The 16,057-nt window shown below is 29.1% G+C and overlaps 2 long non-coding RNA genes across 2 annotated transcripts in view; one reads left to right on the top strand and one right to left on the bottom strand.

Annotated features, from left to right (window-relative positions):
* Positions 1 to 16,057, bottom strand: part of LOC141537566 (uncharacterized) — a 143,293-nt gene that overhangs the window by 126,551 nt on the left and 685 nt on the right. Inside the window, exons 3-4 of the long non-coding RNA XR_012480946.1 lie at positions 15,463 to 15,934; positions 15,302 to 15,379 (exon numbers count right to left, since the gene is read on the bottom strand). This is a non-coding gene — a long non-coding RNA (uncharacterized LOC141537566). The remainder of the gene's footprint in view (positions 1 to 15,301; positions 15,380 to 15,462; positions 15,935 to 16,057) is intronic.
* On the top strand, positions 9,449 to 10,193 carry LOC141537588 (uncharacterized). The gene is made up of 3 exons (XR_012480950.1): positions 9,449 to 9,469; positions 9,646 to 9,817; positions 9,946 to 10,193. It is a non-coding gene; the product is annotated as an uncharacterized LOC141537588 (long non-coding RNA).

Raw genomic sequence — 16,057 nt, 5'->3', positions numbered from 1 at the left:
GACTCAAAAGGACTCAAAATATTGACTTGAAAGGATTGATCTCAAAATTAATTTATGTTTGTGTCAAAATATGAATTTTAATATTAAATTCATTTGAATCAGGATTTTTTTTGTACGGGCTGGCACTGTATAATTTATTATGCTGTATAGGAATATTTCTTATTAACATAGTAGAGTTTGCTGTGTCATATAGAAAATTTTCCTATGCAAAAATGGTAAAAAATTAAATGGTAAAATATCCCTTTAAAACATTATAAACTAATATTTTGTTATAAAAGACAGAAAAAAATGTCACATGTGCAATATTTAGTCGCCTATATTGCTTTATGACTGAATAAAGATTTAAATTAAATTTACATTATTTACATTACCTAGTATGTTTCTCTCTATGTATATCTATAAACACTCTAGGAAGAATGAAAGGTTTAAGTTGTTTGAATCCAACTTCAACTAACAGCTGAATGAAATGATTGAGGTCATCGAACTGACGTATCCCCTACCTTTTCCTAGCAATCTATCCCCTCTTCAACGTAATTTTAACTCAATTCATTCACACTCTGTGCATACATGTGAATAATATTAATAATAAATTAAAATTAATATAAATTGACATTTATAAGATAAAATGTAAAAAAAAAAAAAAAAACGAATTTTCAAGAGAATAAATTGAGTAAGAATTAAGTATTAATAAATAGGACAAAAATTAATTACTGATAATTGTTGTTAAGAGGGTCAATGCTCAATGATATACGAATGTGATAGGATTCGTTCATAAGCCTATAGCTACGTCAATGGAAAGAGAGGGAAGCATTCATTAATCCAGGGTTCGTAAGAATTGATAGGCATAAAGGAAATTACGAGAGATTTGTGACAGTGACCGGTGATACAGATGTGGCATATGAAGTGTGAGGTGGAAGGAGAAAGAAGAGGTAAAAGATAAACGACAGACCATAAGAATATTCATAGTGGGATAATATATTAATGTAGGGGAATTTCGTTATTGCAACAGAGGGGAATAAGTTGAGTGGGACCACCGGAAACGCCAGTTAGCTAAGCGGGCTGTATCCGCTTGAATCTATACCTCACAACTGTGATGTAAGTTAAGGGGATCTTTAATACTCTTGATCATACCCACTAAATAATCACATTATATGTTGCGGTTATGTTATTTATAAAAAGATAAAATTATTTTCTCAACTGGTTTTATTAACTTCGAGAAAAAAAATCTGTTTAAATGATTACTTTGATAAACAAAAATTTTAAATATTTTTTAAGCTCAGATTGCTTTTTACTATAAATATAAAAAGTATACTTTAAATAAAAAAAAACGTAATTTTAACATTCTATTTGCCAGGCTCATAGTTTGTTTTAGGAAAAATTTGATATTCTGGCGTAGCTGGATTTTTATATTTGCAATTTTGAAATATTTCCGAAATCCTGGACGAGAGCTCTAGATAAAAAATTTTTCATTAGTGTTCGTTATTTCAATACTTGAGATTGATTAATAAATTTCTCCCGAATCACAGAATTGAGAAAAAAAATTAGGAAAACGGTTGACCCTGAAGGCCATCCCTGTAACTTCCCGCTACTTTCGTAATTAAGCTCCCAAAATTGCGCGTATTACATTTTTGAATGTTTTTCCGAGCTCAAAAGTCTGATAGTTTAATAAAACACTATTTTTTGAATGTCCAAACCGCAATAACTTTTGAATGAATAAACCGATTTCCACGAGGTTGGGCGCATTCGACGCAGTTTTTCAAATTCTATGATACATTTTTAAACACAAATTGACAAGACCGGAAGTTTCGGTGTAATTCGAAAAAACGCTTTTATTCGATTTTTTCGTCAATGATAACTCATGAACGAATCAACCGATTTTGACCGGCTTGGTGGCGATCGACGTGGTTTTTCGATGTTAAGAACTTAGCAGGAAGTTAAAAATCTGAAAACGGTTGACCGGCATGCCATCCGTGAAACTCTCCGAGCTCAAAAATTCAAAAGTTATTTCAAAAAAGCAATTAGAAATGTAAAAATTCTAAGATTGCCATATGCCGTTATTCGATGCAGTTTTTCAAGTTAAACAAAGTGTCTTTGAATACTGGAGTTAATTAGTCAAATATTTAAAAACTTTTTTTTTTGGTGTTTATTTTTTGAAAATCTTTGAAACGGTTTAACCGATTGACTTCAAAATCTATTCAGCTCGAAGTCTCAATGAACACTTTCGACCACCGTGTCGTTCATCTTGATCGGTTGATTCGTTTTCAAGATATCGTATGACAAAATTTTATTTACATACATCAATTACACTCACATACACGGCTGGACGTGGAGATTTTATAAAAACTTGCCTTCTCCAAATTTGACCCAAATCTATGACTTCTTACTTTTGAAAATTATTAATTTTCAAAGTCAGATGTTAAAAATCTTTCAAATCGTGATTAATACAAAAATGTAGGTATAATAAAGAATAATAAAAACTGAGTTTTAAAGAATTTAGAATGCACTTGATTCAATGAAGTTCAATTTACCACCATTATGATTTTTTAAATCCTATTCCCGTATATCACTATTATTATCAGCATTATAACAGTTATCAAGTTATCACTATCACAATCATTGCTCTTTCATCTGGCTTTATAAAACATATTACAAACGATCATCATTGTGAATTAGTACGTGATATTGGGTTACACAAATTAATAATTACAAACTTAAAAAAATTTTACACTATCAGTATTAAATATATCTCGGTTTCATATTTCACTATGTGTGAAACTAAGGTGAAACGTCGATGTGATAATGTTAAGAAATCGGTCAATATTGATACTGATAGCATAAATTTTATAACTAGTAAATTCATCAAATATTTTCAACTTTCCGCTATGAAAATATATGATTAAAAAAAATTAGGAAAACAGTTGACCCTGAAGGCCACCCCTGCAACTTCCCGCTAATTCCATACCTAGGCACTAAAAATTGCACTTATGACGTTTTTGAGCTCTTCGAGTTCAAAAATACAATTTATGTGTTATTTTGACCTCTCCGGGGTCAAAGAGATAGCTTTTCTATGCTTTTAAGCTCTTCAAGCTTGAAAGTTTGATAGAAGTTTCGTAGAACATTTTTTTTTAATTTTCAAACCGCAATAACTTTTAAATGAACCAACTGATTTTCATACGGTTGATGGCGGCATTCGACACAGTTTTTTCAGTCTCATAACAGATCTTTGAGTTTGAGTTGATTAAACTAGAAATTTTGATTAGCTCCGAAAAAACAATTTTTCGGTTTTCTTTTGTTCACGATATCTCTCAAACGAATCGACCGATTTTGACCGGATTAGCAGTGGTCAACGTGGTTTTTCGAGGGTAAAAGCTGATTAGTTTTTGGAGTTGATCGATACAGCCGTTTAAATGTTCTTCCAAAAAACCACTTTCAAAAAAAAATTTTTTTCTTATTTTTTTAATTTTCTGAAAATTTCTCAAAATCTATCCGTCCGAATCGGTTAAAATTCACAGGAAATCTAAGTTTGAGGGAACTCTTTAGAACACCATTCGGTAGGTTCCGATCGGCCTAGTCGTTCAAAAAAATACACACACACAGACATAGTGACAAAATTGCGGAGGTAGTCAGAGAAGCTTCCTGTGACCTTAAAACGTCGAGATCTGATGAAAATTCAATTATTGTAAAACGGGGTAAAAACAATAACTTTTCGATTTTTGAAACTCTTGGATTTTCTTAGCCGGAAGTTAAAAATCGGGAATTCATTCGTTTTACTCAAAATTTAAATAATAGAGTTTTCATTAGATATCCTCGTTTTGAAGTCCTAGGAAGCTGTTCTGGTTACTTTGACGAGGATGTCACTGTATGTGTGTGTAAAGTTCTCATAACTTTTGAACAATTTGACCAATTGAAACGCTGCTTGCGGCATTTCAAAGAGCTTCATCAAACTCAAATTTTCTAATATAAGAAATCTCAAACGATTCAGCCTGATAGATCTTGAGAAGTCTCAAAAATAAAATAATATAAAATTCTCAAAAAATGCATTTTTGAAATTACTATTAAACTGCTGTACCGATCAGTTCCACAATTGAATAAGTTTTTTATATTTGAAAAATAATTTCGATTGCTGCAAACGAAATGAAAATTAGTGAATTCGTTCAAGAAATATCGTTAAAAAATTTTGAAAAAAGTATTTTTTCGCATAACTTCGTAACTTCTTGTTGAATCATTTGGTAAGTAATAAATATCTTTTTGCGGTCTAGAAACTGATGCCGCCAACCGCATGAAAAGCAGTTGATTTGTTTGGGAGATATCGCGATTCAAAGTTTTTATAAAGTGCTATTTCAACAACCATTGGATTTTTGAGCTTACCATTTCGTAATGGACAATTATTCAAACGTTTTAAACTTTAATAGAGTAAGAAGTTTCACGGATGATAGTTTCAACCGATTTTCAAATTTTTTTTATCGTTAAACTCTGATTCTTAGATCATGTGCTCACAAACTAACTTCCAACCGGCTTTGTAAGTTGCTCTCTATTTGGATTCCATAAGACTTAATTACACCGATTCAGTTTCAAATACTTGAAATGAATTTTTCTGATGAAAAAGAGATTGAAGGAGGCCTACAAAAGCTTCTCGGGTCATAAAGAGAAATCAAAAAAAAAATTAAAAAAATTTTTTTTTTTAATAACTTTGGCACCTGCCGTAGCGATTACTTCTAAAAAGTATCGGGAAGTTTCAGGGGTGGCTACAGAGTTAAGCGGGTTTCGGATTTTTTTTTTTTTTTGAATAACTATCAACTAGCTTTACAAATCGTTCCCATAATCCAATCAGCCCAACCGAAAAATACTGCGTTTAATACCGGAAACCGCATAAAAAATTAAATGATTGATTTTTATAGCGGAAAATTGAAAAGTTAAAAGTAAGATTAATAGACGTCTAAATTTTGAATCGCTAATCAGTTGTTTGTTTAAGACAAAATAATTCAAATATAAGGGCCAGTTTTTCAATCCGAGATAAAATTTTATCCGATGCCAATATATATCTATATATATATATATATATATATATATATATATATATATATATATATATATATATATATATATATATATAGAGAGAGAGAGATTTTTGTACGTTTTTATTCATATAGGTATAATCAAGGCCTAAGATTTGGACTTGATTTATGATCACTTAATTTCAAAGATATCATTAACTTAACAATCTTTCTATCGAACCTTTTTATATCGATTCACGAAATATCTTCATAAAAAATATAGAAAATTTAAGAAGTTCAATATTAACATTATCTCTTGTTCTCTCATCATTAAATTCTTTATTTCTCTCAGTACGCATCAGAAATTTTACCTGCAGTCGCTTATCTGACCTCTCAATTCGTTTTCCTCTTCTATACAAATCATCTTATCTTGTTCTCTTTGCATCTCTCTATTGTCTTCTTTTTCTTCTGCTAGTTTCTTTTTCTTACACACTTTTTCTCTGTCTAAAATGCTCTGATGCATAGCATAGGTGCATTCAAAGTACATTACACCGGAAATCCTCCTTCTAGACATTGGAATTTGATCTCCCAGTTGTACAGACTACACACTTATATTTTATAACTAACTTTTCGCATTTTACTGAGCTTCCATGTTCTTAACATTTTATTTAATTAGTTATTATTATTATTAATTGTTAAGTAGTCTTCATTTTTTTCCTTCTTAAACCTTAAGACACATCTTAACCTCACTTCTTACGTCTCGATTTTGATATTGAGCGATATTAGTGAAGAAATAAGAAAAATTTAAAAAAAAATGAAGATGAATAAATGTAAAAAATAAATAAATAAAGGAGAAACGAATGGAAGAACGAAATAAAAATAAAGAGACAAAATAGTAGTATGCCGGCAAATGGAACGTGGTAGTTATTAAGTAGCGGATGCGATGGGCTCAGAATAAGGAGAAAGAAAAATAACCGGCTGGTCGTGATGTATGTCACGTGACCGGAAGTAGTCCCCTCTATCTTTAATACTCGTGGTACTAGTGTAATATAGTGATTCTGTTCTTTTTTTTTCTGCGCTCCTTGATACATTCAATATACTTTAGTCATTCTCTTCGTTACCTTTTTTTCAATTTGTTTAATTTTTACATTTTTTATTTTTCGCTTCAAGATTATTTTTTCAAATCACGCTAAATTCTATTTTATGTTTAGCTAATTTTCAGAATATACGAAAATCTTTTTAATTTTAAACGCACGCAAATTGTATCTGTTAGATTCGATTGATCGGAATAAAAAAAATTAATATTTTTTATTTTCACCATCACTGTCGAATATTTGATTAATTACTTAAAATTTGGAATTATTTCTGTTTTAACAAGCTAGAAAATTTATGAAAATTACATTTTCAAAAAAAAATATTAAGAAATTTTAAAGATTAAAAATAATTTTGAAAATCTTTATTAGTTATTTTTTTATAGTCTAGTCTTTTCTTCTCGGCATTTTGTTAGTTAGCAGGTTAATAATTATTTATATTTTCTGAAATTCAAGCCAGAATTTTAATTTCAAAGTGTCACTCAATATTTTATTAACTTGTGAAGATGCTGAATAAATAGTTGTGAATAAAAATGTAGAAATAATAATTTTTCTAATTTTCATTTATGTGTCTTATTTTTATTATTCATTCCATAGACTTGATAGAAAAACAAAATTGAAGTTAATTGATATTCATATTGAAAAGTCATTTAAAAAGATTTCAAATACTTTGAGTGTGTAAAAAATCTTGGGTGATTCCTAAAAATATTTTTATTTCTAAAAAAGTGATTTAAAACATGAAAAATTCGCTTATTTCTATAAAAAATTAAGAAAATAGTTATTTTTGCACCAGATTATTAAAAATAATAATAACTTATTAATAGGTAATGCCTTTTCGAGGGCTTTGAAATTGAAAATCTCAATAAATTATCGATAATAATCACAATGATTATGTTCCCAAGAGTTATTAATCTAAAAATGGAATTTTAAAAATCTTTTAAATCTATATATTGAAAAATTCTGTCAGAAAGAATTTTTTCTCGTATTAAGATGGAGAGATGTGAGGAATAAAAAATTTTTTTCTGGACACTACATTTAACTGCATTTTACGCAGAATAGAACAGTGTCAATTTGCGATTTCCTTAATTTTTGAACACTTTTAAATATAAATTTACTATGTACGCTTATTATAATATAGAACATAGTTGGTATATCACGATGAACCACGAACACAGACGGATGTTACCATTTTCGGGTGATTTCCGGTCGTATTGAATTACTTCCGGTACCTAATTAAATACGTGCTGTCATTTTTATCTTCTCTGTCTTATATATATTTATACTTATTTATCTTAATCATGCAATCTTCAATTAAGTGAAATAATGATCTATTTTTATCCGGTGGTTTTACAATTTTTGCTAATTTTCCGTTTGTAAAATACTTCAAACTTTTCTTCCGCGTAAAATCAGAAATTTGAAGCAGTTTTTCGAAATGTTTTTGAAGAAAACCTAGCAGACTTCTAAATTTACCCTGATAGCCAGCGCTTTCTCAGTAAGTGTTGACTCCCAGCAGTTACGGTTAAGTTATACATCAAGTTGGCAGTAATTCTTCACTCAACAACAGTTGTAAGCAAATTGACAGAAATCTACGGCCGCAACTTGAATACAAGTTAACAATCAAACTTGTAGTTAAATTTCCTTTCAACTTTACTACAATTTGACTGAAATACTTGTACAGCAAGTTTTGACGTCTTTTTGCAGAGTAAGTTATAGGTAACTAATAGGTAATCGCTCGCTTTGCCAACTCTTTCCGTCAAGTTTGCTTCAAATTGCGGACGTAGATTGACAGTAAGTTATAGGTAAGGTGGCTATCAGGGCAGTTATTGTAAAAACCATCTGATGATTTAATACGTTCAATTAAATTACTTCTTTATCAATTGTTAATTTGTTGGTAATTTAAGAATTGTGATTGACGTTTTAATTGAATTAATTGTTTTAGTTCTTATTTATAATTGGCAATTGAATTAAAACGATTACCTAAGAAAAGAATTTTCAAGCTCAATGTGACCGGAAGGAAGTTAGCGTAGAATATTTTTTTTTTAATTTTGTTATATGCCAATTAATTGCTCCTTGAATGCTCTTTCAGAATCCGTAATTGCTCCATGTATATTATTATTAGTTAATTAATAATTAATTTTTTAAAAAATTGCCGAGTCGAAAAATTAAAATCCTTATAACTCAAAAAATAAGCCACTTTTAATACATATATATATTTTTTTTAATTGCTCTCGATTTGCTCTATTGATTAGAGAAAAGAGTTATCTAATTTTTGCAATATTTATAATAATTAATTATAATAAACTATTTGTACGTGTTCATTGCTGTCCTATGACGTCATCAATTGTCGCCGGAACTTGCGGAGGGCATATTTACATGTATTAGCGCTGTCGCGAAATTACTCTCGCCTTAATGTTTACGTTTTGTTAATAACCTGAGGTTATTTTCACTCGAGTGAGGTTCAACTACAGTTTTAGTGCCTTTTAGTGCTAAAATTGGGATTATCGCCCTCCAAGTAAAGATTGTAAAAAGTTTGATCCAACGTCATCATACATCATCTATTTAGATATATTTAGTAGTGGACTTATACAGCTCACTCGTGGATCATCACTCAAGAAACAAGTGTCAAATTATGGATAGAAATTTTTCGTGAAATCATTACATTTTATGGCTGCTTGTACTGACCTTACTTAATAATCAATAAAGTAATTCTAATCATAGTAGTGAAAGTCAGCTATCATTAGTGATAGTTAATGTACTGCCTGATTTTGGTCATGGGATTGAAATTGTGTTGGGTATCAGAGAAAACCACGTCGAGTAGCATGAAGAGAACAAAATTAAAGAAACTTAGAAAAAAAAAGCGTGAGAATCTTGGAAAAAAAAATGAAGTGCAGACTTTCTTTTCGTGAGACAGAACATTATTAATGCAGTAGTCTGCAACGAAGATCTAAAATTTTTATCAATTAAAAATTTGAAGTTTAGAATACATGACATTAGTTTAGTCTGTAACAAGTCAAGTTTGAGGAATTTTGCAGTCACGAACAGTCTTGAACAGCTGAAATATGAAAAGTCGTCTAGAACCGTTTTGATATAAATCTCTGGTACTTCACTATGAGTGTGAACTTAGCGGACAACAGACAATCGATATCTCGGCGAAGGAATCGAATTTACAAAAATAAAAAAATGCAGTTATTCAAAATTTGGATATTTACAACTATATTTATTTGTATTTAAAAAAATTTTTTTCCAATAGAAATTTGAAAGATAAAATTTTGACGAGCGCTCCAATCAACATTTTCTGGCGGAGAAATTCAAAATGAAGTATATTCATCTCTTTTGCACCAAAGTATGATTTTCCTACTTAAATTTAGAGTATTATAAAATTTGGTAAGTCTCTTTATGTTTACATAAATCAGAAGAAATAACTTTTTGCAAAAAAAAAAAAATTTACGGGAAATTAAATTCTTGAGAAAAAAAATTTTCCAAAATTTTTCCACAAACCTTCTGATTATTCATTAATTACTTTACACATTTTTTTATAGCCACACTTTTTTTATTTGCAGCTATTATTACCCAGACTTCTGGCTTCAATTATAACAGGATTATTAATTTAGATTAACTGAAAATCAACAGCGCTTAATTGTATTCGATAATTAATTTATTCCCATTGATATTTCGAATATGACATACCAAAAAGCAATTTTTAGGAACAAAGGCTAAAAGATAAAGTAATTGGTAAGAAAGTTTATATTTTTTTTCTTAAAAAGACTTGGATATGTATTTACTTTTTTAATACTTATATTATTTATAATACGCATTCAGTATATTTATTTTACAATTTGTTTTTATTATATCTGTTTTAGTTAATTGTGAAATTTGATTAAGTTTATCATCATCTGTTGTGCCTTAATCACCTGTATTGAACATCTATGAACAGTAGCCGGTAGCAGTAGATGAAAATATTTGTCTAAAATAACATCAACTTGAAGCAACTATCTCTACCTCAGAGGCGTGCGGGATTAAATTTATTTGTATTTGTTAGTCATCTGTCAGATCAAAAATAATATTAGGCTGTAGGTGTGATATAGAAGACTGATCTGTTGTCAACTCAGGAAAAGAAAAGTAATTGTCAGGAACTATGAGATCAGCTTTTGGATACCTCTGCCAAGGCAAATAAGAAAATTGATCGTTTATTCGGTTTATTTATTAACTCATATAAACTTTTGCTGTAGTTTAAGTTTATGATCATACGCTCAATGCATCTCGTATCACTTTGAGTTGCATCCTTTTCTTTTGCATCGATGTTAGCTATGGTACCTTTTTTGTTTTTATCATACTATTAGTTATAAATTAAATGGGGGTTTTTTTTTATTCTAAATGGCTAAGTTACATTGAATAAAAATAAAAGACAAATAGATAAACAGTGAAAATTCTTATATTAATTTAAGAACTGATACTCTAAAAGCTTTTAGAATGTAAGCGCTTGGATAAGTAAAATAAATGGAATTAACAAAAAATAAAATAATAATATTATGATCAACTAACCAAGTTTAAAGTACTATCAATAGTTGTACAATCTATTTTTTGTTGTATTTATATTAAAATTGAATTTAGTACTTTTTTGTACATTAATTTATTTAATAAAGTTTATTATAATAGAATAACCTGCAACCTGTACTATTTTTTACAGTTGACAGATAAGCATAATAAATTATACTAAACAATATATAATAAAAAATTTGTAAATAAAGTTTCCAAATTTTTTATAATAAATGTGTTGTAAAAATTAGGAATAACTTTTGGTAAAAATTAAACCTTAAAAGTAGACATTTTCTCCATTAAGCTATTTTATTAGTTGATGTAAATATTTTTTATTTTGATGTTTTCATTATACATTTATATAATAATTATATGTATTTTTGTAATTTATAATTCTAATAAAATTTAAAAATACCTGATAAAAAAGTATAAATAAGGCTTGACTACATTTTTAATTTTTTAAAATTCGCGCTGTGCCGTTTTTCGTTTTCTTTAAATAATCATAATTAAACAATTGACAATCAAACATAGCGTACCTTTAAAAACCACCGCTGTGTTTAATTTTAATGTGTTACTGTTGAATATGATTTTATTAATACTTAGTAGTGCATTAATTATTAAAAAAGAATTATTTAAATAATAATAATCAAACAATTAACAGTCAAGAATAACTTTATTTGAAAAAAAAAAAAATAAATAAAATAAGAATTTGCTCTGTATTAAAGTGTTGCTGTGAATTATATTATTCTTAGTTAATAGTTCTTTAATTATCAACAAATAATTCTTTAAATAATAATGATTGTTTAATGTTCATTAAAAAAATTAACTGTTATTACATAAAGGAGTATCTATAAAGAAAAACAATTATACTGGTGCAATTTGATGAATGATTATTAAACATGATATTATTAATTAATAATTAATTGATTATTAATATATAGTTTATGAAAATGACGTCTCGAGCTGCTGTCTCTCATTTTGAAATTTTTGACGTGATTAAAAATTTTGAATTATGTAATAGTCAAGATAAATTGAAGTCAAAAACAGATCATGTGTGGGTGGAGATTTGTTCTCATTGGATATATGATACTGGGACATATCGAATGAACCCGACCAACTTATATTTCTATGTTCGTCAGGATAGAAATGGTATTTTCGAAAGTTATAAACGGTATCGAGGTGAAACTTTTATAGCAAAAATAAAAACTCTATTGAAGAGGATAATCTTGATGAAGAAAGAGATTCCAAAGAAATGCCAGAGCTTCGATCCGAAGATTTCACTCTCCATCCACAGAATGATAATCACTTGTGCAAAGATAAAATTCTCAATTTTAAAATTACGTTTTCTGAAACTCAATGGATATCAATAAAGCCCAGTGAAAAAACTGATAAAAACAAAAAAATATTGGTCTTTTCAAAAGGTTGGACACATATTGTTTGTGAGTTAATATATGTAAGTCAAAAATTACCATGCGCATTTAATTTAACAACTCATAATATCTACCAGGACAATACTGATAATAATAATTTTACTATTAAAATAGATGGATTTTGTACCGTTAAAAGTGTCGGGCTGCCATTTACGGCGAAGGAACATTTAATTTTGGTAAAAATGATAATATTACACTAAATATAATAACCTTGGACGCAAAAGAAATAGCTCATAATAAAAAAGATATATTTCTGGGCCTTTACGTGAAAAATATAAACAACAATTAAAATGTACAAAAACAGAAAACTTTAGATCGAAGCTAATATAAAAATTTCATGAGTATGGTCAACAAATACCACCTATAATCCCAAGTCTCGTCGTTTGTAATAAAATCAGGCAAGAAGCAATCAATGAAGATCTCGGAACTCACGGTACATTATGGGAATCTCTGGACAGGTTAAGAGAAACTGTAGATTTCAAACCAGCGCTTCATCAATCTGGAAAAGACAAGTTCTTTTTATTTTATTGGACACCTGAACAAATAGAAGTTTATAACGATTTACTGACCTTCAATCCTTGTGTTTCCATTGATGCTACGGGAAGCATAGTTCGAAGAATTCCTCGAAAAGATAATTATTCTAATGGTCCAATTTTTTTATATCAAGTCGTGACGTACATTGGGAAATTAATTGTCCCGGTCTGTCAAATGCTCTCTGAACGTCATGATACTTCAATCATCAGTCTTTGGCTGCGAGACTGGTTTTCAAATGGTGCTCAGATTCCACTGGAGATCGTAACGGATATGTCAAAACCACTTCAAAGTGCTATTTGCTTGGCTTCGAATAATTTAACTTACAATCAATATTTATTGATGTGCTATCGCTTCTTAACTAATAAGTCTAAAAATTTAGTCCAACCTTACCTGCGGATTGACATCTCCCATTTTATCCACTGGATTTCACGCTTATGTTGCTTCGTTAATGTTAATGCTGCGGTGAAAGATTTCTACTTACGTGTTTTTGGCCTGATGACAACTATCGAAAATTTTCGTGTATTGGAAAAATTAATGAGAGCCGTTTTAAAGGTATCTCAAAACAATCATAACTGTTCTAATGAGATTAAATGGTTATTAGATAAAATAAAAACTTTTGAATTTGATCTAAGTATAGATTATAAAAATTTGAAAAAAGTCAGTGTTTGTGAAGAAAAAAAGTCTTGTGAACATCATTTATCTTGTCTTGAAGAAGGTATAAAAGAAGATGATATTGCAATCCGCTCAGATGAAACGGATGAACTTGATGACTTCCTAGAGCTCTTAATTACTGAAACTTGTCCAGATGATTCTTCCGATACATCTATAAATTATAATGATATTAACAGCTACTATTGTCCTGGGATTTTACCAAGTTTAAAAATAATATTTATAAAATTTCCATCGTGGTCAAACGTTATGAGATGTCTTTACAATTGTGAGAATGAGGTTCCTGTATCAGCACGATCTGAAAATTACTTCAGTTTCGCTAAAAGCAATCTATTAGTAGATTATCAATTAGTCCGACTGGATAAATTTCTGGTTAAACACTTAAGATCAATCTTTTCAAGAATTAAAGAAGGGAGAGCAGAACTTGAGCAGTTAAAAATGGAAGAAAAAGAACTTAAAAAGCATAAAGGTAAAAAACAAACTAAAATAACTATTGACAAAATTTTTAAATTACAGGAAAATTGGAAAAATCAAGTACAGTCTACTACTTTAAGCTCTGAAGAAAGCGACACGTCACTTGCAAAACAGGATAACAATTTAAATTTAACTTTCAGTGATGATATTTTACCTGATGAACCAATTCAAGTAGCAGAAGATTTAAATACAAACTCAAATGATGGTTTAATTTTTAATAATCATTTATCCGACTCACTTCAAAGATTCGAGGACTTAAATTCAATTTACAATGATAATTTCGAAATGCTTTACCCAATTATTGACTCAGACGCAGATCTTAATTCAAGTTTGATCAAAGAATTACCTGAACCAATATTTGTCTCAACCCCAATAAAAAGTGAAAGTAAGATTGTTGATGAAAAAAATGTCAGACGTTCCTGGTCCTAAATATTCATTGACTCAATCATTAAATGACACTATCTTTTCTTTAAAAAGAAAATCTGATGAGCATTATTCTATAACATTAGATTCAAAACCACCCAGTTTTCGATTGAAATATAGTAAAATAACAAAGAAAAGAAAAATATAGTAAAAATCAATCAAGTCCTAAGTCTAAACGCGGCAAATATGTAACACCTTTCCCAGAAGTAGACGTATTGCATGCTAAAGTACTAAATAAAAAACGGAAAAACAAAAAATTGAGGAAAAAGAAAATTATTCCCAACGGACAGTATATTCGTGCATACCCAATCAATGGGAGAAAATTAAGATTGCTTAACACGTGTCCTTTTGATAGCTTGATGGAGGTTTTATCGTTCACTTACTTAAATTTCATTCATTTTAAAACTTTTGTGGATAATCAAATTAAACCCAATTCTTTCTTTTCTTGTTTACTACATTATACTGAATTTGGTGCCGATGCATCATTTAATAAAAACGACTCAGTTATTTATTTCATAGTAAGAAGTATCCAGAAAAAAATTATTCAATAAACTGTTGTGACGATGTATCAAGAACTTTCTCATGGATTATGAGTGAATCTGATTGTAACACTGAACAAACATATTGTACCAACAAAAAATGTAATTACTTCGAGTCTGTCAAAGCACCAGTGTTAAATGTAGGCGCTGCATTAGTTTGGAAAAACGGTCTTCAATCCTTGAAAGAGTGTATCACTCAAGAAGTAAGAAAAAAACATCTATATCCATGTGACTCGTGTAAAATAGTATCTGCAAAGAAAATAATTAATGTTACTTCATATTTGTGTCTCAACGTTGAACATTTTTATGAACCGTCAATATATTTTTCTGAACACGGTCTCAAACAACGAACAGGATATTATCTGGAGGAAATACCAGTTCGTTTGACGGTTTTTGAAATGTCATTTCTGTTGGCCGGTGTCATCGAGTACCTTATACCTGATGATCCAGAATGTACAGCTCACTATATTGCATATATTCGATCTATCAATAATGTTTGGACACAAATTAATGACTTGGAGGAAAACTCGAAAAAGTTTGCACCAAAAAAACGAGAAGTTAAAGCTTTTTTATTATTTTATGTACGAGTGTAAAAAATCTAAAAAACTTACACGTGAATTAAATAACGACTATTGCTCAACAACAGTACTAAATTAAATTTACACTTTCTTCCTTCTTATATGTAAAACCTATTTTTGTTATAAAAAATAAAATTTTAATTCTATGATAACAATAAAAGTACATATAAAGTTACATATCTCTTGATTTTTACCCTTATCTTTACTCCCTGATATCCTGAAACAAAATAAAGAGTATCAATTTTTCTTATAAAATTTAAGATAAAAATACTTTTTACCTAAACAATAATTTGAGAATTGTAGATAACAAAAATAGTCTTTTGATTATTGATGATAGTATTGTTTTCTTCACAGGTTTTAAAAACCCGATTACATGTTTCCTGGCAATTGCTTCTTTTTCTGTGCTGACAACAGACCAATCTTCTATGTCACACTTATAGCCCAATCATTTTTTTTAGATTTTCATTAGCGTGCTCAAAGATATTCCTGAGTTACTTGACAATATTCTCAAATGTTTTTTTATTATTTATATTATAAACACACAATATATTTACAGCTCCTCGAAGTCAACAAATGAAGCTACCGGCTACTGTTCACAGATATTCAATACAGGTGAATGAGGCACAACAGATGATTATAATAAACTTAATCAAATTTCACAATGAACTAAAACAGATATAATAAAAGTGAGTTGTAAATAAAATATACTAAAAGCTTATTATAAAAAACAAAAATGTCTATAGCAGTAAATATTCGAGTCTTTTTAATAGATAAAATATAAATGTCTTA

This window comes from Cotesia typhae, unplaced genomic scaffold (genome assembly GCF_013202065.1).
Source record: "Cotesia typhae breed Kobodo isofemale line unplaced genomic scaffold, CoteBio_Ctyphae scaffold_91, whole genome shotgun sequence".
Classification (NCBI taxonomy): domain Eukaryota; kingdom Metazoa; phylum Arthropoda; class Insecta; order Hymenoptera; family Braconidae; genus Cotesia; species Cotesia typhae.
This window is presented reverse-complemented; position numbering and strand designations above follow the sequence as displayed.